Consider the following 25,115-nt stretch of genomic DNA (forward strand, 5'->3'; position numbering starts at 1 on the left):
AGGTTGCCTGGGTCACTCGTGATCATCCTGTCATCCTAGCATTATCTTACTAAATAAAATCAATTCAACAAAACTGAAACTAAGATATGGAGTGACCAACTTCTAAGCAACCAAGACACCATCTGAGTACCTGGATCCAGCTGAAGCTACACTTATTCTGTGATTTCTCTGGTATATAAGCCAATAAATTCCTATCACCGACTTAATCACACAGTTATTTTTTTTAACACTTGCAAACATAAAGTTTTTATTAATATACTTTCCTTATTTTAAATGTAATAGGTCACGTGCTCGCTTCGGCAGCACAAATATTAAATGTAATAGGTCACTATGAAACCTCAATAACTTCTCAGATATGGATTGGGTAAATTCACCTGAACTTAGCATGTTATTTTTTTTTTTAAAGATTTTATTTATTTATTTGACAGAGAGAAATCACAAGTAGATGGAGAGGCAGGCAGAGAGAGAGAGAGGGAAGCAGACTCCCCGCTGAGCAGAGAGCCCGACGCGGGCCTCGATCCCAGGACCCCGAGATCATGACCTGAGCCGAAGGCAGCAGCTCAACCCACTGAGCCACCCAGGCGCCCAGCATGTTATTTTTTTATATAGATTGCACAAATGGAAAGTAAGCAAACATAAATGAGATTGCAAAAGGAACTTAAAAACAAAAATTTCAAAACCATAGATTCTTGGAAATAGGAAAGGGTTAAAAGTTATTTAAGTACAATCTAAAGGCTGTTGATATTAGTTCTCTAACACTGACATTACTCAAGAGAGGCTAGAGGACACTTGCCCAAGATATTGTAGAAAGTGTTCTTAGAGCAAAGAAGATAGTTTGATGTTCACAAAGCTAGCTGTTGTAGGCTGAATAACAGACCTCCAGAGATATCCATGTCTTAATCCCTGGAACCCGTGAATATTACCTTATATGGGGAAAAAGATAACATTGCAGGATATGATTACATTAAGGATCTTGAGATAGTGAGATTGTCCTGGATTATCCAGGTGGGTCCTAAATGCAATCACAAGTATCCTTATAAGAGAATGTTTTGCCATGCTAACTGTCCCTCTCATAACCCACCACAAGTCTATTATTCTGGAAAGTGATGTATCTAGAACACAATGCCATGTTCTAGTTAGGTCTTATCCTCACAGAATAGAAACTATTACCTCTACTAGTTCAGTCTCAAACTCCTTTAGGCCACTTTAAAAATACATTCTTAAACATGAAAAGGCGCTCAATATCACTAATCATCACAGAAATACAAATGAAATACCATCTCACACCTGTTAGAACGGCTATCCTCAAAACAAGACAGAACAAGTGTTGGCAAGGATGTGGAGAAAAGGGAATCTCTGAACACTGTTGATGGAAATGTAAATTGGTGCAACCACTATAGAAAACAATATGAAGATTCCTCAGAAATATTTGAAAATGTAACTACCACGTGATCAAGCAATCTCATTCTAAGTATTTCTCCAAAAGAATTGAAGAGATATCTGCCCTCCCATGATCAGTGCAGCATTATTCACAATAGGCAAGATATGGAAACATCCTAAATATCTATCAATGAATGAATGGATAAAAAGATGTGGTACATATACAATGGAGTATTATTCACCCATGAGAAAGAAGGAAACCCTGCCTTTTGTAACAACATGAAAGGACCTTTTTATGCTAAGTGTAATAAATCACACAGAAAAATATAAATATTATATATTACTTATATGTGGAGTCTAAAAAAGGTAAACTCACAGAAACAGAGACTACAATGGTGGTTACCAGAGGCTGGGTGGTAGGCAATGGGGAGATGTTGCTAAAAAGCATAAACTTCAAGTTATAACGGGTGCCCTGGGTGGCTCAGTCATTAAGCGTCTGACTTCAGATCAGGTCATGATCCCAGGATCAAGCCCTTCATCAGGCTCCCTGTTCAGCTTCTACTTCTTCCACTCCCCCTGCTTGTGTTCCCTCTCTCGCTGTGTCTCTCATTGTCAAATAAATTAAATCTTTAAAAAAAAAAAAAAAACCTTCAAGTTATAAGGTAAGAAAGTTCTGAGGATCTAATGTCCATCATAGTGATTATAGTTAATAATACATATTATATACCTGAAATTTGCCGAGAGTACACCTTAAATGTTCTCACCACAAAAAGACACAGTAATTATGTGATGCAATGGGTGTGTTAGCTAACACTATGGTGGTTGGTGATCATTTTGCAATTTATAAATACATCAATTTGACATGTATGTACCTTAAATTTACACAATGTTATATGTCAGTTATATCCCAATAAAGCTGGGGAAAATAACATTCCTTGACTTAGCAGCGATGTCATGGAAAAAATCACACATACTTTCAAAGGAGGATAACATTCATGGGGTATACATGAAATAATTCAACAAGAAAAGTTAATTTTAGGAACTGCAGGCAACAATAGCAAATCATTAACACAAAACCTTTCTCTATAAAACATATAGATACTCTGGTTAAAATATCACAAGTATCCTTTTAAATACATATCTGCACTCAAATAAAAGTAAGAGAAATCCCCAAGGGTCAAAAATGAAGATAAAGGAAACTCAGTAATATATTATCATGTTGTCCTGGTTCGGTGATTGGGGAAGGGATTGGTCTGGTTTCAGTTAGCCCACAGGCTTTGATTTTAATAGCTGCACACATTGTACATAAGACCTGGAACCTATGAGATGAGGAGAGTTGGAAATGAGACCCTCATGCTTAATCCACAATCTTCGGAGTACTGTGTTTTCAGTGAAATTGTGTTCTATATGCTCCCTGGCACAGAAAAGGAACATGGAGGCTGGTGCAGTTCTAAATTTCAGGCATGAGGAGTGGGAGGAACCTCCCCTAAAAATTCTTAACCAAAGCTCATCTTCCCATGAGCTTCGGTTTTATTTCACACTCTCTTTGCAGAGTCCTATATTCCCAAGGCATGAAATTAACATAAAAAGACATCGTGGAGCACCTGGCAGAAGAAAATGAGAAACATCTAGATGGAGAAAAACTCAGCCCAAACCACACAGAAATAAATAGATAAAGCCTCCACTTAGATAAAGCCTCCACTAAGGATAGACATGCAAGACAAAATTATAGAGATGGATAGGAAAATTTTAGTGTTCATGTTAAACCAGCAGATAGATAGAAGGAAGACCTTCAAGAACTTCACATAACAGATTTAAGATAGGTAGATAGATAGATAGATAGATATGCTTAAAATGATTAAACAGGCAGTGTATTGAAAGCATGCATTTAGTGCTGGTTCTTCCCAAAGCCCTACTAAGATGATAGTAAACCTTTTATCTCCCTAAGGCATAAACTCACAGATGTAAAACGGAAAAAAAAAATGAGAACAAAAACAGAAAAAAATGTGGATGATAAAAAGCTAATGGACTAGTGATAACTGATTAGCAGACAAGAGAAAGCTAGGAAGAGAAATTAGCAATGAGAAAAGCCAAGAAGTACCCAATTTACCTCACAGATGACAGCCACACAGTCAACAAGCCCCACCCATATGATCAGAATGTTCACAACCCCACTGGTACATAGAAGCAGATAACCCAGGGATGAGCTACTTCAGAAAGAGGAGGTAGAAGTCAAACTATACCTGAATTCCAACTCTGCAATTTTATACTATGTAACTTCAAGGCAAGTTATTTACTTCTTTATAGCCCAGCTTCTCATCTGTAAAGCGGAAGAAATGATAGTAGTCACCAGTGATATTTAATGTGAGAAGAATGAAATAAGTTAATATATATTAAATAAGATAATATGTATAATCTATTAGAAGAGTGATGACCACATAGTAGATGCTCAATAAATGTGTGCTACTAAAGTTGCCATTATTGTCTGAAGAGAGTTCTAACATAGAATAGAGGACAAAACGAAGAAGTTAAACCAAATTGGAAGAAACAGAGATAATATAGGGCAAAAAAATTTTTAACTTTTAATAGTATCTTCAGAGAGAGAAAATATCCCAGCTATTATGACCAAGAAACAAGAGCAGACACTTACTTAAAAATAATAATAATAATAATAATAACAGAGAATGAATTTTGCCAAAAGAAAGAATGGAAAATAGACTTCAAGAAATCTCTGAAGGCACTTCTGTAATGGTGGAAAAAGGATACCTGATAATCCACTCCCCCATAAAAATTAATGGAATACTAGCAAAAATTCTCAAAATGAACTTATTCTGAACTTTGGAAATTAGCCAATGACATAAAACTATTTGAGCGGTGATTATTCAGGAAAAACACTTGAGTTTAATTGGATAATCAGGTCTGTGGTATTCTAACTTGGCTTATTCCCAACATTCTACCTCGTTCTGGAATAGCTTTGAAAACCAGTAGTCTAACAAAGATAGTAACCTTAGGGAGTTCATAATGGTATACTAGGAAATACCTAATTAACACAAAGCAAAACAGCAGTGGAGGAATAGGGAAACAAAAAGACAAAAAATATAACAGATATAAATAGCAAACTTGCAGACATAAATCACTTGGCAGGAATTGCATTAAATGTAAATGTATTAAACACTCCAATCAAAAGTTAGAGAGTGACAGATGAAGAGATACAAGACATACACTTCAGAGTAAAAGACACAAATAGGTGGAAAGTAATAGGACAGTAAAAGATATATCAGGCAAAGAGTAACCAAAAGAAATTAGAGTGATACTCATATCAAATAAAATAAAACTTAGGACAAAATTGTTACTAAAGACAAAGACATTTTATAATGATAAAAAGTAAATCTATCAAGAAGACATTATTATAAACATATCAACTAACAAAACCCCCAAATAAATGTAATCAAAACTGACATAATTAAAGTGAGAAATACACAATTAAACAAAAATACTTGTGACTTGAAAACCCCCCTTTAATAATGGATAGGATAACTAAACAAAATATCAACAAGAAAACAGAAGAGGTGAACAACACTATAAACCAGCTAGACCTCCCAGAGATCTATAGAACTCTCCACCAACAAGAGAAAAATATAATTATTGGGGGCACATGGAATATTCTCCAGGATACTCCAGGTGTTAGGCCATAAAACAAGTTTCAGTGTATGTATAAGGATTTATATAATACAAAATATGTTCTCCAGGAACAATGGAATGTAGTTAGAAATCAATAACAGAAGAATATTAAAGAAATTCACAAATATATGGAAATCACACAATAAAGTCCTAAATAACAAATGGGTCAAGAGAAATCACAAGAAAAATTAGAAAATATATTAAAATGAATGAAAACAAAAACACAACTTACTAAAATTTATGGGATGAAGCTAAAATATTCTTAAGAAAAAAATTTATAACTGTAAAAACCTAGACTAAAATGGAAGAAAGATCTTAAGTCAGCAACCTAACTTTTCACTTTAAGAAACTGGAAAATCAAAGAGCAAACTAAACCCAAAGTAGTGATAAGAGAAGAGAAGAGAAGAGAAGAGAAGAGAAGAGAAGAGAAGAGAAGGAGAGAGTAAAGAAGAGACCTCTCAGAATATCAGAATATAAAGATGCAAAAACTGAAAAAAGGAAATTAAAGATAATAACATTAGAGATATAGTCCAAGAGATCCAACATCATAAAATGAATTAGAGAGTGAAGGAAATAGGTATAAATGAACCATCCAAACAAGAACCTATATTATTATTATTATTATTATATTATTATTACTCAAGAAAATCCCCATAATGGAAGGATATAAGCTCCAAATTTATTTTTTTAAAGAGGTATGTGAATTTTATTTTTTAGTATTGTATTGATTTACCTAGACAGAGCAAGTAAGAGACAGAGAACATGGGCAGGGGGAGGGGAAGAGGAAGAGGGAGAAGCAGACTTCCCCCCTGAGCAGGGAGCCCAATCCCAGTACCCTGAGATCATGACCTGAGCCAAAGGCAGACGTTTAACTGACTGAGCCACCCAGTTGCCCCATAAGCTCCAAATTTAAAAGGCACATGAAGCTACCAGCAAAGTGGATGAAAATAAATGTACACGAAGACACATCAATGTGAAATTTCAGAACAGTAGAAAAAATACATTATAGCATAATTCATGACTTGATTGTGAATAGTGATTATAGAGCCATAATAATATAGACATTGACTATAGGAATACCAATCTAACAAATTTCTATTAATCCTACTGAAAAAAACAGGGAAATGGGAAGATTTTGTTTTGTGGTAGAGATCAAGCATGAAATAGAGCTAAATCCTCTCATTTGAAATTGCATAGATAACACTGAAAATTTAAAAATCAACAAAGTGCAGTGAAAGCATGCTGTTAAATTCTAAAATAAGTTCAAATAGTTAAAGTGGTTTCTCTGGCAGAGCAAAACAAGGAGAGAAGAAAAGAGGGAAGCAGGACAGAGTAAAAGAACACACCCCACTTTATTTTTATTTTTTTTTTAAGATTTTATTTATTTATTTGACAGAGAGAGATCACAGTAGACACAGACGCAGGCAGAGAGAGAGAGGGAAGCAGGATCCCTGCTGAGCAGGGAGCCCGATGCGGGACTCGATGCGGGACTCGATCCCAGGGCCCTGAGATCATGACCTGAGCCGAAGGCAGCGGCTTAACCCACTGAGCCACCCAGGTGCCCCAACACACCCCACTTTAAAAGGGCAGGACAGGGCGCCTGGGTGGCTCAGTGGGTTAAGCTGCTGCCTTCGGCTCAGGTCATGATCTCAGGGTCCTGGGATCAAGTCCTGCATCGGGCTCTCTGCTCAGCAGGGAGACTGCTTCCCCTCTCTTTCTCTGCCTGCCTCTCTGTCTACTTGTGATCTATCTCTGTCAAATAAATAAAGTCTAAAAAAAAAAAAAAATAGAATAAAAGGGCAGGACATTTTGAAAAATCCAAGGACAAGAAATATCCTTACAGTAGGAAAGCCAACATACCCACAATGAAAGGTGAGGCATGATCATTGACGAACCGACATTTAAGCCTTAGCAATATCCTAGAAGACATTCTTTTTTCTACATAGAAATCATGGAAGCTCATTAAATCTGTCTCTCCAAGGGAACGCCAAATGAGAACATTTAGAGACATTCAAACACTGACAGTGAGGGGGCTTTACCTCCCTACATCACATCCTCAAATAGCTGCTAGGAACAGAAATTGTTAAAACAATAAAAATTCAGCTAAGCTCTGTGCAGATGCAAACTTCAAGAGATGCAGCAGAAAGAGTTTTCTGTAATTATCATAACACTTGTGTCAAAAGAGAGACTAGACTACCCTGGCCACTGACAAAAACAACACAGGCTGATGACCTGGATCAGGATAACAAAAGATAGGACCAAGAGGAAGAACAAGAGACTACTCTAGCTGCTTCTGACAAAGGGCACGATCTACATACTCATAATGGACAACTAGCAATTAACACCAAAGCTATATGTGGTTACATACGTATGTTATTTGTAATTTCTTGTGGGAAAGTGCATATATTTGCATAAGATACTTAGAAATTGTGGATAGTTGAGTATGCAGCATCAGTTCACAGCTCAATAAACGCTTTTGCTCTTTTCATGAAGTTCTAGATTAGAACTTCTTTTCATCTGGAATAAAATAGTAACCATATTCATTCACTAGCTGGGCTCCACACTGAATAGTAGATTGGTAACTACTTCTTAACAAGTATTATCCATACACATTTTACATACCATCAAAAGAGTGAACTATTAATGATAGCTCTCTAAGTTTTTCTTGACAGGCAGTATTTTACTTCATTTGGGATTACAATACATACTTGGGGAAAAAGAGCTGCTACTTTTTCAAACTATTCTTTAATACAATAGCTAGAAACCTTCCCTTTGTAGCCTAAATTTGGCCTACAGACCTCTATTTACTTTTTAAGTGTTATTATTAAATTGGGTGCCAAAGTATAAAACTTGGAAGATTTTGCAATCCCCTCCAAAAAAAAAATCCAAATTTATGGATTCTCTGATTCTAAAAATGTTGTTTAATAGTTAGCTAGAGGTGGGGCGCCTGGGTGGTTCAGTGGATTGGGCCACTGCCTTCGGCTCGGGTCATGATCTCAGGGTCCTGAGATCGAGTCCTGCATCGGGCTCTCTGCTCGGCAGGGAGCCTGCTTCCCTCTCTCTCTCTCTCTGCCTGCCTCTCTGCCTACTTGTGATCTCTCTGTCAAATAAATAAATAAAATCTTTAAAAAAAAATAGTTAACTAGAGGTAAGTAGAGGCTGCCCCCTTCTTTACTCCACCCCCACCCCCAGCATCCTCCCTTGTCTACCTGGCCCATGGGCATCTAAGATTGGGAGCATGGCTCTAACTGCAGGTACAGCCCATTCTCATGAAATCAGCTTTAGGCCAGACAGATCTTCTTTAGAACCACAGGTCTAGCTGACTCTACTGATGATGGGCAATTCACTTACTACTTTAAGCCTCAGTTAGTCCATTTTTGGCAAAATGGAAATAATTTTGTCTTTATCATAAGACTATTGTGAGGATTAACAGGGAAATTGCAAATATTTCAAATGGTTGACAAATTTATTCAGTAAGTGATAGTTCTTCCCCTCTAACGGAACTCTTAACCAATTCAAAGACATTCATCATCTTCAATGTTTTGGCACACTTCTGAGTGACTTTACATGCAAGTGAATACACTAGGAGTGGTTGAGGGTAAAAAGCTGTGCATGACCCTTGCCTTCAAGAAGCATGTAAGCTAGAAGAGAAGGTATAACCTAAGAGCAAAATGAGGTGGAACATGATACCACCATACACCTATCTAACAATGGCCAAAATCCAGAACACTGACAATACCAGATGCTGACAAGGTTGTGAATCAATAGGAACTCTCATTTATTGCTGGTGGGAATGCAAAACGGTACTGCCACTTTGGAAGATAGCTGGTGGTTTCTTACAAAACTAAACACCATTCAGCAATTGCTCTCCTTGGTACTTACCCAAAGGAATTGAAACTTATGTCCACACAAACACCTACACATGAATGGTTATAGAAACTTTATTCATAATTGTCAAGACTTGCAAGCAACCAATATTTTGACCCTCAGTGGACTAAAGGATAAACTATGATATACAGAGGCAATGGGGTATTACACAGTGACAATAAGAAATGAGCTATCAAGTCATGAAAAAACACGGAGATACCTTAAGTACATATTACTAAGTGAAAGAAGCCAATCTGAAAATGCTACATACCTGTAATTCTAACTATATGACATTCTGGAAAAGGCAAAACTACATACACAGTAAAAATATCAGCAGTTATATGTATAGATAGAACACAGATTTTTAGGGCAGTGAAAATATTCTGCGTGATACCATAATGAATACTTGTCCAAACCCACAGAACGATACAACATCAAGAGTGAGCCCAAGGTAAACTATGGGCTTTGGGCAGCTATGATGTGTCAATCAGTTAGGTTCATCAATTATAACAAATGTAGCAACTCACAAGAGATGCTGATAATTAGGAGGCTATGCAGGTTTGGGGAAGGAGGTATATGGGAAACCTGTATCTTCCCCCTCTGTTTTGCAGTGAACTTTAACTGCTCTTAAAAAAAAAAAAAAAAAAAAAAAGTCAATTAAAAAAAAAAAAACAATAAAGGTGACAAGCAAAAGGGAAAATAAAAGGATAGAACATGATGGATGCAGAAGTAAAAAAAAATGAAATGACTGTACTGAGATAACATGTGATTAACAAGTGTTACTGTATTTTGTACGAACCTTGGTGGTACCTTTCCTTGTGTTACCACCTTCCTCACCCTCACTTCCATCTCTGCCAGTACAGTGCAGAGAGAGGGTGGAGAATAAAGACCAGGCTTCACTTAAAAAACTGAACATCACCAGTCTTCACAGATTCATTCACTATATATCCAGCCATGTTCTCTACAAAAAGAAACAGCAGCTACTGCTGCTGTTTTAAGATAGGATGTCATACTTAGCTGTGGAATAACATTTAGAAGACTCTACTTTCGATCTGAGTATACATGGGGGGAAGAAGAAGGAGGCCAATTTTTAAGAACAATCTTACTTGTCTGATGAGACTCACACTTCATCTCAAACATAAATGTGCTATTAAGTGAATCTAAAATAACTGATACAAATCTCTCCACTGAGCCAGTGGGAAATTCCAACCTTTATAAGTTGGGAAGTGCTAAAACAGCAACCTTTTAGAAAAGAGTATCTATCTTTTTGAGTTGTTTCTGGGGAATTGCATATAAAGCATTCTGAAAACAAAAATACTTTCCTATTTTTCCAAGATCTGTTTTGCCAGCTTGATATGAGGCTGCCCAGGACAGATATTGTCATGGCTCAAAGTGTTTTCAGAATTATATTCGCAGTTTAAATGTTTTCCAATATGGTGTTTGAACATCAAAACCAAAACAGGCCTTGAGGAAATGGGGTGGGGGGAAGCATTCCTTAATTCTTTAGTTCCTATAAGATGTCTAAAGGAATTTATTTTCTCTACCAATATTCCTATCACTTAATAACTTGACAGAACTTTCTGAAAAATGTCTTTAGAAGATTTACATTTAGAAGAATGAGACACAACATTTTGATTGACTATAGTAAGCCACAAAGTGACATATTCTGATTGATTTTATACAGAAAAGAAAAACCATATGCTAAATGTTTCTGTCTTCTTATGGATGGAAAGAGTAGTTATTGGTCAAGTCCCAGGACTTTCAGAAATGGTTAAGCATCCAAGCTTCACTTTCTAGTTAAATCTTTGAGTCATTTGTCTGATGATTAATTCAGTTTTGTAAAACGATATTCTGGGGGCAACTAACTTAGAATAAGAAGCCAATGACAAAATTTTAACTTTATTGGGTTTATATTTTGGCATGACTATCAAAAGATAACATTTAGAAGACTGTACTTTAGATCTGAATATACATGGGGGGAGGGAGAATTAAGAACATTTGTTGGAGGGGCACCTGGGTGGTTCAGTGGGTTCAGCCTCCCCTTCGGCTCAGGTCATGATCTCAAGGTACTGGGATCGAGCCCCACATCGGGCTCTCTGCTCAGCAGGGAGCCAGGGTGCCTGCTTCCCCCTCTCTCTCTGCCTGCCTCTCTGCCTGCTTGGGCTTGCTCTCTCAATCTCTCTCTGTCAAATAAATAAATCTTTAAAGAAAAAAAAAAAGAATGTTTAGTGCATATCCCTAATATTTGGGTCTGTTATGGACTGAATGCTTTTGTCCCTTCTAAATTCATGTGTTGAAGCCCTAACCCCTAATGGTATTTGAAGATGGGGAGGTAATCAGAATTAGATGAGGTCGTGAGGGTGGGGCCCTCATGATAGGATTATAAGGAGGAGACATCAGAAAGCAAGCATTTAGAAGACTGTCCTTTAGATCTGAATATACATGGGGGGAGGGAGTCTTCAGGGCACCTGGTGGCTCAGGGGGTTAAAGCCTCTGCCTTTGGCTCAGGTCATGATTTCAGGATCCTGGGATCCAGCCCTGTATTGGGCTCTCTGTTCAGCGGGAAGCCTGCTTCTCTTTCTCTCTCTCTGCCTGCCTCTCTGCCTACTTGTGATCTCTATCAAACAATTTAAAAAAAAAAAAATCTTAAAAAAGAAAGAAAGTACACCTTCTCTGTCTCCCACCCCACCCCCACTCTGTGTGCATTCTCACACAGAAGGAAGACCATGTGAGGACACAGTGAGAAGGCAAAAGCAGTCCTCTGTAAGCCAGGAAGACAGTCTCTCCCAGAATCTGATCATGTTGGCACCCTGATTTCAGACTTCTACCTAGCCTATGGTATTTTGCTAGGGCAAATTCCTAACACCGAGTCCCAGAAGAAAGTATCATGCTCTAACATCCTTGAGAGACATCTTTTGTGATGTGCGTGCCTGGCCCACATCCCTACTGATGACAAGGGACTCCTCCACCCACAGAGTACTGATGGGACGCACTTCCCTATTCGTAACTGACTGGCCTACAGGTAGACACCTCGTGAACTGCGCTGCTCTGAGCCATACTGGAGCTTGAGACAAAAGGAAAAATCAGTAATAGTGATCCTGTCTACACTTACAATTTCAGAATTGGTTTACCATGGAATTTTTTGCATTAATTTTTATTTTGTTAGAACATTTGCATTGAAATAGTATTATCTGGATTATTGATCTTTTTAGGCATTGCCTTAAATTTTGCACCTGCAGCTTTATCACCTCACCTTAGTCTCATCCCTGCTGAAAAGCTAGGTGACCCCTAGCTTTGGGAAATGGTCTTAGAAAGACTGGCAAGGGATCTTAAACTGGTAGCCTTAAAACTACATTTGACCATAGCACTGTATGGGTATGTTTAGTTTTGCCATTAATAATGTTTAATTCAAATGTTTTTAAGCCAGAAATGCATTCTGCATATTGTCACTCCCTCACTCATTGTTAATCAAAACGAGGCCCAGCTCCTGAAGGCCTTTGGGCCTAACTCTGGCTAGTGAGTTGGAATGGTTACTGGGATTGAGAATGTGTAGTCTGGGACCCACTGATGCCACCGTATTCTGCACAAGGGCAAAGAGGCAGGAAAAAAGCCAACTACAGAAAGAAAAATGAAGCAGATGTGCAGAGAGGAGCAAAAAAGAGACCTCTAAGAGAGATTGGAGTGTAAGCTTGACTGTGCTCTTTGAACTTCCTACTCCCATCGCCCATGGGCAGCTCTAATTCTACCTTTGGTCTGAACCAAAAACCCACGTCCCCTCTCAGTCCCCCACCACTCCTGCCTCCTTCCTTCATGATGGCTCCTGGCCCGTGGGAGCTACCAATCCAAATCAAGTCTCCTAATGAGGAGAAAGCATTTTCCTTTCTTACCTACCATATATTTACTCTGAAATGAGTAAATAACCAATTCACCAAGCAAATTCTGACCTGCACAGAGTACCCAACCTGTAAAAACAGCAGCCATTTGGGAGGAGGAATGCTTCTCCACTCCAAGTCTTTGTTGTGCAGTTCATAACCCCGTTGCACAGTGAATATAGTTAACGCTGAAAAACTGGCAAGCACGGAGAGGCTGGATGATGACAGCCTCCAGGAGCTATAAAGAAGGCTGCCCAGGCTCCCGCTGTGAATTACTGTTGTTATAATTATTCAGAATCAATTTTAATCAGGAAACAACACACCCATTTAAATAAAATGAAAATAAAAGCACCAGGAAGAAAACCAAAGTTTGATTCCAAGCAAAACTGAAGACTTCAGCCTCTACAAAGAAAACCTAATTCTGCCAAAATTTCGTACATTTTACATTTAATTTTGCTCTGATTTAAGACTGAATCTCCTGGGTACCAATGGTATGTAAAACACTGTTAACTCTGTGGAGGCAATTGTTAGTTTTTATAATAAAAAATGCATACTGCTTATACCATTATTGCTTAGGAAATTAGGGAACAGAGCTTCTAATGCCCTGAGCGTGGAATACTGTAGCAAACCACTTAACTTGCAATAATAGAGTATTGACTAGGTACAGTGATCTGTGAGACATGGCCACGGTCAGATTAAGCTACTATCACACTGGGCTCAATAGACCTTCTCCTAGAATACATTTATTCCACCTTAGCCAAAGAATTCCCAACAAATTAGCTATGAAAAAGCTTTCCAAATGGCTCTTCCTGTAAACTATATATCATGTTCCCTTTTTCACTTTGTTTTCAAATACTTAATTTAAACACTGACTTCTTTTCCCCTCCTACCTACGAAATCTTTCAGACTTTGTAATTCTAAGCCCTTGATTTAAACAATATCTGAATTAAGAGGAGGTGTTTCTAAGGCTAATTTCATGTTTACCAAAGAAAATCACCATAGAAAATGCATGGGTTAGCATTTGCAGGTCTTGAAAGTATGAAAGAATAAGTTTAAGAGCGTTACAAGCCTTTCACGTGAACTACGCTAGCCCAGTGGAACACACAAGTGCACAAGCTCTTTCTGAATACGAGCTGCAATCTATACCCCTCTCCCTCTCCGTCTCTTTTCTCCTCTTCCCCTCTCCACCTCTCCTTTCTTCCCTCTCCTTCTCACACAAACATCACATACAGTCACTCACTGACCCGCAGACTCTTCCTTATTCTCCAGTTAGTCGGCTGAAGCAATCTAGCATATTATACAGTGATAGGATATGAAAGATATCTTCTGGTCCCTGTCGCTACTCTTTAATGGACACTGGAACATTTAACCTGAAGTCTCTCCTTTGCATTCCAATGCTGAAACCTGTTAGTGCTGTGGGCAGATCCTGAGCACCTGTGCCAGACGAGTTTAGGTAACAAGAAAAGAGATATCTCCCTGAAAAATGTGTCCAAGTTACAGGTCACAGGAGGAAAATCGTCAGTGGATATCACAGGAAACAAAAACAGGCTGCTCACCCCATTAGGCATCTGCCTTTGGCTCAGGTCATGATCCCACCTGGGATTGAGACCCATGTCCAGCTCCCTGCTCAGTGGGGAGCCTCCTTCTCCCTCTGCTCCTCCCCCTGCTTATGCTCTCTCACTTGCTCACTCTCTCAAATAAATAAATAAAATCTTTTTTTTAAAGGGAGGGGGACAAAAAACTAGCATGCCCCCAAAACATTCCTGATGTTTTATTCCTTTGACTTCAGGCATTATCTACCTTCAAAAATTATAAAAATGTGAATCTTTGGAACATATTATTTGAGGAGAATTCTTCATGAGTCTCTCACATTCCTGCAAGTTTTCTGAGCAGAGGCACTGACAGTTTTTTCCCTAGACTATCTTGTCAAGGATGTTTGAATAGCAAACAGCCTTGGAAGGTGAATTCCGTTTTCCTCTGGGTCAGAGAATATATTTGTCTCCTGACCACTTTAAGAAAGAACGTCTCCCTCTAAGGCAAAGGTTAGTCAGGTTTCCCAACAGCCCTTTTAAAGAATTGGGGTTTCCTAAGCTTGGCATTCCTCAACTGTGACATAAGCCCAGTGCAAGGATAACATTTCCCTAAGCTATCTTCTGCATCATCCTCTTGGATGTGGGGTCTCCAGGAGCCAATAAGATCCTGGTGCTCTGCCTGCCGAGCTATAAATAATAAAGTCTTTTGTCTCCACCCAGGAGTCTCACATTTTCAGCTAACGTCTATGAAACTGCGATGAGCTGACTTGTTACTTTGCCAAGAGGGTAAAACTTCAGACCGTCATAGTCCTTTGTGAATTAACATGTCACTCGAGTATAACCAACTCTACCCTCACAAGATTAACAAATTGCTTGACTCCTAAATTTCAATGGGTCTAAGCTGCTTAAAATACTCCCCAAACACTGTCACCACCAAGGAAATGCCTCACACATGTCCATGAACCAATCTGTCAACTGCAGCGCTTACAGAGAATTGAAATGTTCTCCCTCTCTGTGCCAAGGTGTTTTGGGCTTCCCATCATCAACTGGTGCCCACATCCACTCTGTGAGTGGCCATGTCCATGCAAGGGCACATCTCCAGAGAATTCTCCAAGATGCCAATTCCAAAGGTGCCACAACGGTGCTTAGAGACTTCCTTCTCTTCTATTCTGTGCCATATTCTGACAGGTAGGCAGGAAGTACCAATGCTGGGCATGGAATCCCTGAAGCCTCTCATCGGGGAAAAAAAATAAAAATTACAGCAACTTCTGACCATTGACCCATTAACCAGTGAACTCAAACACATTCCATTGTATAAGGCAGAAAGGCAAAACAATACCCTCATCATTTTGCCTCTCCTCCTCTGTGTAACCTTTATTATAGCCAAACTCCTTCCTTCAATCAAACTAACAATCCAATGTTCTTAAATCAAAGGGTAAAGACAGATTCTGGGCAAGTATCTAAATCCTCCATTCATCCTATTAATAGTCTCATTACAAACCCATTTAGTTCATAAAAATACCTGCCAACCAAGGAGCAGAGAATTATACCATTGAAAATGAGGGTGCCTGGCTGGCTCAGCTAGTAGAGCATGTGACTCTTGATCTCAGGGTCATGAGTTCAAGCATCACGGTCGGTGTGGAACCTACTGAAAAAAAAAAGAAAGAAAGAAAAAGAAAATGGAACACGAGTTGGATAACACTGTAAAAGAAAGCAGAAAGGGGGTGAAAAGGACAAAAAGAAATGGTCCAGACTTTATAGATACATGGAAAGAATGCACCTATGCACTGAATGAGCTCCTGGCAGAAAGGACAACATTGTCAAGGTCATCTTCAGCCTTGAGCACCTATGGAGGGCAATAGTTTTTTGCACGTGTACCCCAAGCTTTGAAACTGATCGTTCTTTTATTTAAGTGGTGATGCTCATTTGTATATTCAAATATGCTAACCAGTGAATATGAAAAGCAGTACATGTGAAACATAGGTGGAATAGAGTAATTGCTCAACATGAAGCTAACCCAAAACTGAGCTTTATTATCTCTTGTTTTCTGTCTTCTTCCTTAGGTAAAGAAGAAAATGTAGACTTTTGAGGAAATAAGAGAACCATCTGGATCAGAACGCCTCCCAACCTTCACATTCAGTTCTGCCATCCAAACAAGGATTTAGAAGCACTTTTCTTAAATCAGTAATTGAATGGTGCCTAAGAATTTCTCCCAGAACTTGGCTTTTCTTAACCAGCCATTCTCCCACCTTTGTCCCTTTTGTTTTTTCCAATGAGAATAAGAAAAACTGGATGAATTGTACACAATCACCAGGATATCATGGGGGTAAAAGGTGTGTAATGAAGTATAAAAAAATAAAAAATAAAATACTGCTCAAGTCATGGCGTTTTCTGGGAAAAAGCCACAAATAAAAAAAAACACCATCTAGAAAGCTGACAGTTTTATAAATTGGTCCATAAGACAATAATGCTCATTTTTTCTTACTAGCCTAGAAATTGTTTAATTTTGACAGAAATGACCCAAGTAGCAAGGACTATATTTCTATAAGGAAAGTGATAAATATGGAAAAGTTAGCCAGGATGAATTTTTACCAAAAAAAAAAATCAAAGGAACTAAGTTACTTCCAGAGAATGAACTAAATCTAACACAACTTAACAGTGATTTCTTGATGGAGATTTCTCAGGAAGAAGGTACCATCACCTAGATTTCTGGATCTTTCCACTACCCTGGTCCATTTCCTTTAACTCCCAGTTTGAGCCTAGAGCAGTCACTGAAACAATGTTCAGAATATATGCTCTTTGAGATTTAAGAATATGAAAATTTCCATCTGAATCTTAATCCTGAAAGAGGAGTTTTGAGAAAATCTCTCATCCTGATAAAATGGATTCTCCCAAGGCTGAATCTTTTGGGGGAGTAAGTTAAACGACTACAGAAATGTTGAGTACTCTGCAGGATTATGTATCATGAAGTCAACAGCACAGTTTGGGAGAGGTCAGTCTCAGATTCAACCCCAGCTCTGCCGTTCCTGCCCAGATGGCCTTGGGAAAGTTGTAAGGTAGCCTTAAAGCCTACTTTTGCTATCTCTGAAAGTATGAATAATATTACCAAACATGTTCTCCATGAAATAAAACTGGAATGATCAACCATAATATATAAACTAGAACTTAGCTATATAGCAGAATTGTCACAGGTCTCAAACAACTTTAAGACCAGCAGAAAGACCACCAGCGTGGAATAACAGCTACTTTGTGATGAGATTAAAAAAAAAAAAAAAAAAAATCCTTGCAGAAGAAAAAAAGGCGTTAAAGAAGAAAACAATTATTCACAACTACTCCTTCTGGATCTATTTTACTTCTCCAATCTCTAGAAGCTGTTGAGGCTTCAACTCCTACAAACAGGAGCTGACAGGTGATGAAAACAGGCTGAAAGCAGCAGCTGCAGGTCATGTAATCAGCACCGGCTGAGAAGCCCTAAAACCTTGCCCTGGCTCCCTGATGATCGGCTGTGCCTGGGGCACCCACTTAACCTCCCTGAGACCCTGAATCCTCAATTGCAAAATCAGAGATTGAATGGCATAGGTTCTAAGAGGTACTTTGGAGCTGATGAAAAACATTCTCAATTTCCACAATTCTACTAAATTAAACACACAGATGATCCAAAAAAGATTGCAAGTCAGGTTACCTTTCCCCCAGAGAAATTGAGCTTGCGTTGCGGAGAGCTCATGCCTTGTTTGGTAATAAGCATCCAGATCCACTGGGCTAGGCATCCAGGTGACCCACGTTTCTGTATAAATGCTTCTGCTGGTGCCAAGGGCTGCATGCAGCCTGGAACTAGAAAGAAAGAGATTAAACTGAAGGCACAAACACCTGCCTCAAAGCCTATAGGGAGCTCTAACCATCCTGACAGGCCAGTTGTGGTAATTGTCCTGTCTTATCCAATAAACCAGCTATTCAACCACTGAAAGGTTGATGCCTCCTGTCAGTTGACCATAATTCCAATCACCTCCATTGCACATATATGTTTTATTTGCATCACACCTGAGCCACCACAGAACAGGAGAGACCAATTAAACTATGATTAGCACATATGCCACCTAAATCTGACAAAGGGCTGTTCTCAATGAAATCAAAGAACTGTGTTAGGGAAAGCCAGATGATCACTTAGGTGTGAGAGGGTAGTACCGATGACATTGAGAATATGACACATACAGAAATAAATCTAAAAGAAATCAGACTTGTTGGTTATGTTTTCTATTTTAGTTAGTATTTTTAGTATTTTTTCTATTTTCTATTTTAGTTATATTAATTATACATGTTACTCTATTTAGTTGTATTTTCTAATTATGATTGCTATTGATATTGATGAAGAACTTTGATGGTGCATGTTCAGACAAAGGAGAACATTTCATTTTTTAAATTCCTGTTAGTAAATAAAGTGGCAAAGGAAGAGGATCATGTAGTTTCACTTATGTATCAAGTGACAGGTCATCTGGACATTAGTTTCTGGATACAACATCATCTGGACCACCAAAGGCCAAACACAAATATAGGCAAGGTCTTTACCCTGACTGATACATTGTTCCAACTCGTCTCCCCAGCTGTGTTAGTTAGGGCAATGCTACTTGTTCTTAAAAATACAACCCTTATATCCAGTGAAAGTGTTCCTGCTGAGTAAGACACTCTCCTCCACGTGGAGATTTAGAAATCCAGGGTCTTTTCATCTTGTGACTCCATCAACTTCTAGGCCTCTGGAGTCTCCTGTATCCAGGCAGACAGAGGTAAGGAGATTAAAAGAGATACTGCCATCTTAAAACTCTGGTTCAGGCAATAATACTTCTGCTCCTTTGCCTAAACAGTAACATGGCCACAACTTCATGCAAGGAGGACCAGGCAATGTAAATCCCCTAGGCAGGGAATTTCCTCCCAAGGTTGATCCTGTACCACGCAAAGCACAAAACTAAATTTTGGTGGAGAGCTCTTCTCTCCTATAATCACAAATTCTCTTATGTAAACGGTTCTATTTAAGAACTGTTTTTAGATCCCCATTATTTCAGCTTCTACTTTATCATTGACTAGAAGTGTTATATCATAACCTCCTGCTTCCTCATCATCACTTATTTTATGTAGTATCGTGCTGAATGTGTTTTTCCAAGATATTGGAGTTTATCCAACCAGATAATAAAGATACCTCACAGGTGTACCATTAGGTCCAGGTGTTACTATTAGGAACAGGAATACAGTACCATTGCCTTTCTCATGAGGAAAGAGAAACTACTGATTTGTCTTCACTTTTTTGGTTATCCTAGCTTTATATAGTATGGTGACAGACTGGTTAAAGTGTCTAACTTTGCCTCAGGAGCTTAGATCATCACGTGGGTCCAAACCAACTCTGCCATCAACACCAAGGGGTGGTCCGCTCTCATGCCAAACTCAGGGTTATGGCACACGGCTACGTTAACTGTGGGGGTATAGATGATACTCAGAGACTGTGGTCCAAGATGACAGATGGCATGTGAAAGAAGAAAGAGATGGATTGAGAATGCCTTACTCAGCATATCACTTAAAATCTCAAACTCCTGAGGTACGTGGGTGACTCAGTGGGATGAGCATCTGACTCTTGATTTCAGCTCAGGTCATGATCTCAGGGTCCTGAGATCAAGTCCCAGGTCAGGCTCTGAGTTTAGTACAAAATCTCCTTGTCCCTCTCCCTTTGCTCCTCACCTTCCACTTCGTGATCTTAATTTCTCCCTTTCTCTCTCTCTGTCTCTCTCAAATAAACAAATAAAATCTAAAAAAATAAAAAATAAAAAAAGTCAAACACCTGCTGGGCTTACATTTCTTATTCAAAGTCCATCTTTTGTATCACCTTGATGAGTGATGGAGCACCCAGCGATGGCTAGACTTTAAGGGAAAAAGACCACAGACTGATAAATGTAAAAACAAATCCCAGGGGAACCTGGGTTGCTCAGTGGGTTGGGCCTCTGCCTTTGGCACAGATCCTGATCTTAGGGTCCTGGGATCGAGCCCTGCATCAGGCTTTCTGCTCAGTGGGAAGCCTGCTTCCCCCTCCCCTTCTGCCTGCCTCTCTGCCTATTTGTGATCTCTCTCTGTCTCTCTTTCTCTTTCTGTCTCTCTCTCTCTCTGTGTCAAATAAAATAAAATAACTTTTAAAAATATATTTTTAAAAAATCCCGAAACTTGTCTTTCATAGGCACAGCACTGAAGGAAGCAAGAGAATGTTCACAGACTAGGTGCTAAGAACCACCACTCCCCAGTTTATTAACACATTGTAATGGCAGTGTCCCTTTTGACCCTGAGTATAGCTAAGATCACCACGAAGACGCGTCTCGTGAACAGCACACTGAAGGAGCTTATGAAACAGGGAAGCAGGGAAGATGAGACCATATGACATTCAGCAGAGAGGGTGAAAGTCAGATCCTGCAATCATAAGTTATCACAATTAAAAAAAAAAAACGATTTAAAAGGAGTATTCTGATAATATTTGTTTTGATGAGATCATAATATTTGTGCCATAAAGGACAGACTCTGAGCTGCAGCTTTTGTCCAGGGTAGTAAATCATTAAGGATCTCTGAGCTTAGATTTTTAACTTCTAAAATGCATAATGTAAAGTTCTGTTGATTATAGAGAATCTGATTTTCTAGTCAGCATCCACCAAAAGCAGCAACAGAAAATGCCTCTCTAGCACAGTTCTGCTGACTTATGATCCCTACTTCGCCGACTCTCATCTGCTTCTAGGCACAGCTGTTTCCAAATGGAACAGCACTTTATGCAAACAGTACCAGCCTGGCCTCAGAACAAGAAAGCCCAGAGAATAGGAGTTGGGGAAATGAGTATTTTACAGTTGGAGCCAAGAATCTGGACCATCACCTGCGACTTCAGATACCTGTGATCTTCCATGGCTTGCTCTTTGCTGAAGTGCACTGCCTAAAGTAGATCTTAGAGAGCTGTTACGGTAACTCAGTTCTCTGGACCCTTGCAAACTTCTCTGAGCATGCCAAGGAGAGAAGCAAATCGAAGGATAATGAAGAAGGCTGTGGCATGCACAGCAAGCACCTCCTCTATCTTTGCTCAACCTCACGGAGAAAACTACACCCAAGTTGATAATTATAAGATTAGAATCCATGGGAGTTTTGTTTTTCTATAGAGTTCAACAGTGCAACAACAACTAAACTAAGCCCAATGAATCCACTCTGTAGGATACTTGGAAGACAGTAGAATGTCAAAGCCAACAAGATATGAGTCATCAACTGGAGTAGAACCTTTGGAAAACTAAGAGATGCAGACCCCTTAAAGAACAACACTCCCTTTGGGACCCAACGGAATGTTTCATCAACCTCCTCCATTCAGCTCCTGGTTGCTGGCTCCAAACTGCCACAATCCTACATCTTCCAAGACTTCCTAACGCCAGGATTTGATCCATAAGGCAAAGTATAAATTGTAATGTTTAAGAGCAAAGGCTTTGGAATAAGTTTGCCTTGTTCCATAACATGGCTTCACTACTTACTGTGTGATTGTCAATAAGTAACCTAATTTCTATTAAGCCTAATTTCATACATGGGAGAAAAAGAGCTGAAGATACACATTTTTTAAAAGATTTTATTTATTTGACAGAGATCACCAGTAGACAGAGAGGCAGGCAGAGAGAGAGAGGAAGGGAAGGAGGCTCCCCGCTGAGCAGAGAGTCTGACACGGGGCTCTATCTCAGGGATCCTGCAACCATGACCTGAGCCAAAGGCAGAGGCTTTAACCGACTGAACGATCGAGGAACCCCAAGATATACATATTTTTTAAGTTAACAGTAGTTATCTCTGGATAGAGGGATTAAGCATTAAATTAGCTTTATTTAGGGGCACCAGGGTGGCTCAGTTTATTAAGGGTCTGTCTTTGGTTCAGGTCATGATCCCAAGATCCTGGGATGGAACCCTGCATCGGGCTCCCTGCTTAGTGGGAAGCCTGCTTCTCTCTCTTCCACTCCCTCTGCTTGTGTTCCCTCTCTCACTGTCTCTTTCTCTGCCAAATAAATAAATAAAATCTTAAAAAAAAAGTTTTATGTATCTGCATTTTCTAAAAATGTTTGCTATTGAACTTATATTATCTTTATAACAAAAAAAGCAAACATTATATAATAGTAAAGTTAACTAAGGAAATTAGAACTTAAGTGAAGTAATTTTTTTTGTTTCTGTTTTTAATTTTTTTTTATTTTTTTAATAAACATATAATATATTTTTATCCCCAGGAGTACAGGTCTGTGAATTGCCAGGTTTACACACTTCACAGCACTCACCATAGCACATACCCTCCCCAATGTCCATAACCCCACCCCCCTTCTCCCAACCCCCTCCCCCCAGCAACCCTCAGTTTGTTTTGTGAGATTAAGAGTCACTTATGGTTTGTCTCCCTCCCAATCCCATCTTGTTTCATTTATTCTTCTCCTACCCCCTTAACACCCCATGTTGCATCTCTACTTCCTCATATCAGGGAGATCATATGATAGAAGTAATAGTTTTAATAGAGTAACTCTCAATGAATCCAAACAACAGTCAGATTCCAATTTTGTTCCTCTAAATGTTATAAAAAATGCCAAAAGTCAATTCAAAAATCAGTAAATAAATGCAAACAAAACCACTGCAACAAAGTAATAAATTAATAATAATTCCCAAAGAAGGGAATCAACTTAAGTGGGCAATCTCTGGCAGACACAACATATCTTGTGATTGTCCATGAGAAAATTAATTAAGCACTGGAAAACAACTGCATCAGTCCCTGCTTTCAAGGTGACTTCAATATATTTTGAATGACAAGACTCAAATATATCATTCTAAAGAAAGTGGAGGATATGCCTCCAAAGACAACTCAACTGAGCATGGGAACAGTGGCAGTGTTGCATGAAAATAATACTAATTCAACTAAAGAAAATGTTCCACAGCCAAATGTTGCTTTGTTCTTCTGCCCCACATGGCTGTAGAGCCACTCATCCCATAATCATAACTCAATTATCTACCAGAAGAGTTATTATATTCACTTGTGTTGAAGAAATCCATTCCAACTACTAGTGTTTCTCAATCTAAACTCCAAATTAGGGGCGCTTGGGCGGTTCAGTTGGTTGGGCTTCTGACTCTTGGTTTCAGCTCAGATCATGATCTCAGGTTCGTTGGATCAAGCCCCCTGTCCCTGTCAGACTCCCTGCTGAGTGAGGAGTCTGCTTCTCTCCCTCTGTCCCTTAACCTGCTCATGTGCTTTCTCACTCACTCTCTTTCTCTCTAAAATAAATCATTTTTTAAAAGTTAACTCCAAATTATAAATATAAGCAAGAACACCAAATAACAAAACTTATGAGGAAAATTAACAAATGAAAGAGACACTAGGTTGAAAGTCAAAATAGCCAATCCCTGTAAACAGAGCATATGAACAGTACTGAATAGAAATTTAAATATATAATAATTATCACTAAGAGATTTGATATATCAAAAGAGCTCTGTGAAAAGCAATCATTAGTCTGAAAATTAAAAATATTATTTTTAAGATTTTTTTAAAAACTAAATCAGCCAAATACCAAAATGGAGATCAACTAAAACTGAATTAACAACTAAAAATCTACCAAAGAAACAGAAATTATGAGACAAGAGTCATAATAGAATTTAGATCTTACTTCTTTCAAGACAGACTTTAGAAAAATAGGATTTGTCATTCTAGAAGAATGACAAACATGGAGAGGGAATACAATGAAAGAAATAAAAGTCTGTATTCCTTGACCTAAAAAAATCTTCCACAGGACATGGCCCACTGTGGAAAAGATAGCTGGTTGTCTACCAATACCCATTCTCCTTGTCTTCTTTTAATAGAACCCCTGAGAATTTTAGCTAATCACAGAAGACCTGGTGAAATAATTTTTCACCCTCTCTTGCAAACTGGTCTTGTGACAAAATTCTAACCAATAAGATGTGGATTAAAGTGATAATATGCAATTATTAGTCATCCTCTCTCTTTTTTTTTAAAGATATTATTCATTTATTTGACAGATATCACAAGTAGGCAGAGAGAGAGAGAGAGGAGGAAGCAGACTCCCCAGTGAGCAGAGAGCCCGATGTGGGGCTCGATCCCAGGACCCTGGGATCATGACCCAAGCAGAAGGCAGAGGCCTTAAACCACTGAGCCACCCAGGTGCCCCTTTAAGTCATTCTCTTAAAGAAAAGAAGAATGCCACTTTGCCATCCCTCTATCTATTAGCTTAAATATAAATATAATGGACATGGTTGTTTTAGACCAAAGATCACCAAAAATAGCCATGCCCATTTGTTTACTGATTGTCAACAGCTTATTTTCCAGTTCAGTGGTAGAGCAGCAAGGTTGCAATAGAAGCCCTACGGGCAATTAAGTCTAAAGTACTTACTATCTGTCCAGTTACAGAAAAAATTTGCCAACACCTGGTTAAAATTCAAAGATTGACAACGTATGTGTTGGTGAAGAACAAGAAACAACTAGAATGCTCAGGCATTGCCCGTTGGAGTATAAAGTATTACATAACTTTCTAATACTGTTGAAACACAGTGTTAATAATGTTTTAATGTTAAAGCTATAATATAATAATATATTATATTATATACATATAATATAATATAAAGTTATAATATACAGCTACCTTGGGGTTTTTTTAATATCTTATTTATTTATTTCAGAGAGAGAGTGTGTGTGAGAGAGAGCATGAGAAGGGAGAGGGTCAGAGGGAGAAACAGACTTCCCACTGAGCAGAAAGCCTGATGT

At 38.7% G+C, this 25,115-nt stretch overlaps 1 long non-coding RNA gene across 14 annotated transcripts in view; it reads right to left on the bottom strand.

Annotated features, from left to right (window-relative positions):
- Positions 1–25,115, bottom strand: part of LOC309861534 — a 72,632-nt gene that overhangs the window by 20,158 nt on the left and 27,359 nt on the right. For 6 of the 14 annotated variants that reach the window (XR_014309991.1, XR_014309999.1, XR_014310000.1 and 3 more), the window contains exons 4-6: positions 18,015–18,163; positions 15,883–15,980; positions 3,624–3,700 (exon numbers count right to left, since the gene is read on the bottom strand). The exons of 3 other annotated variants lie outside the window; for them this stretch is intronic. This is a non-coding gene — a long non-coding RNA (uncharacterized lncRNA). The remainder of the gene's footprint in view (positions 1–3,623; positions 3,701–15,882; positions 15,981–18,014; positions 18,164–25,115) is intronic. 5 more of the 14 variants (XR_014309997.1, XR_014309996.1, XR_014309998.1 and 2 more) reach the window with 5 other exon arrangements.

This window comes from Mustela nivalis (assembly GCF_964662115.1).
Source record: "Mustela nivalis genome assembly, chromosome: 3".
Lineage (NCBI taxonomy): Eukaryota > Metazoa > Chordata > Mammalia > Carnivora > Mustelidae > Mustela > Mustela nivalis.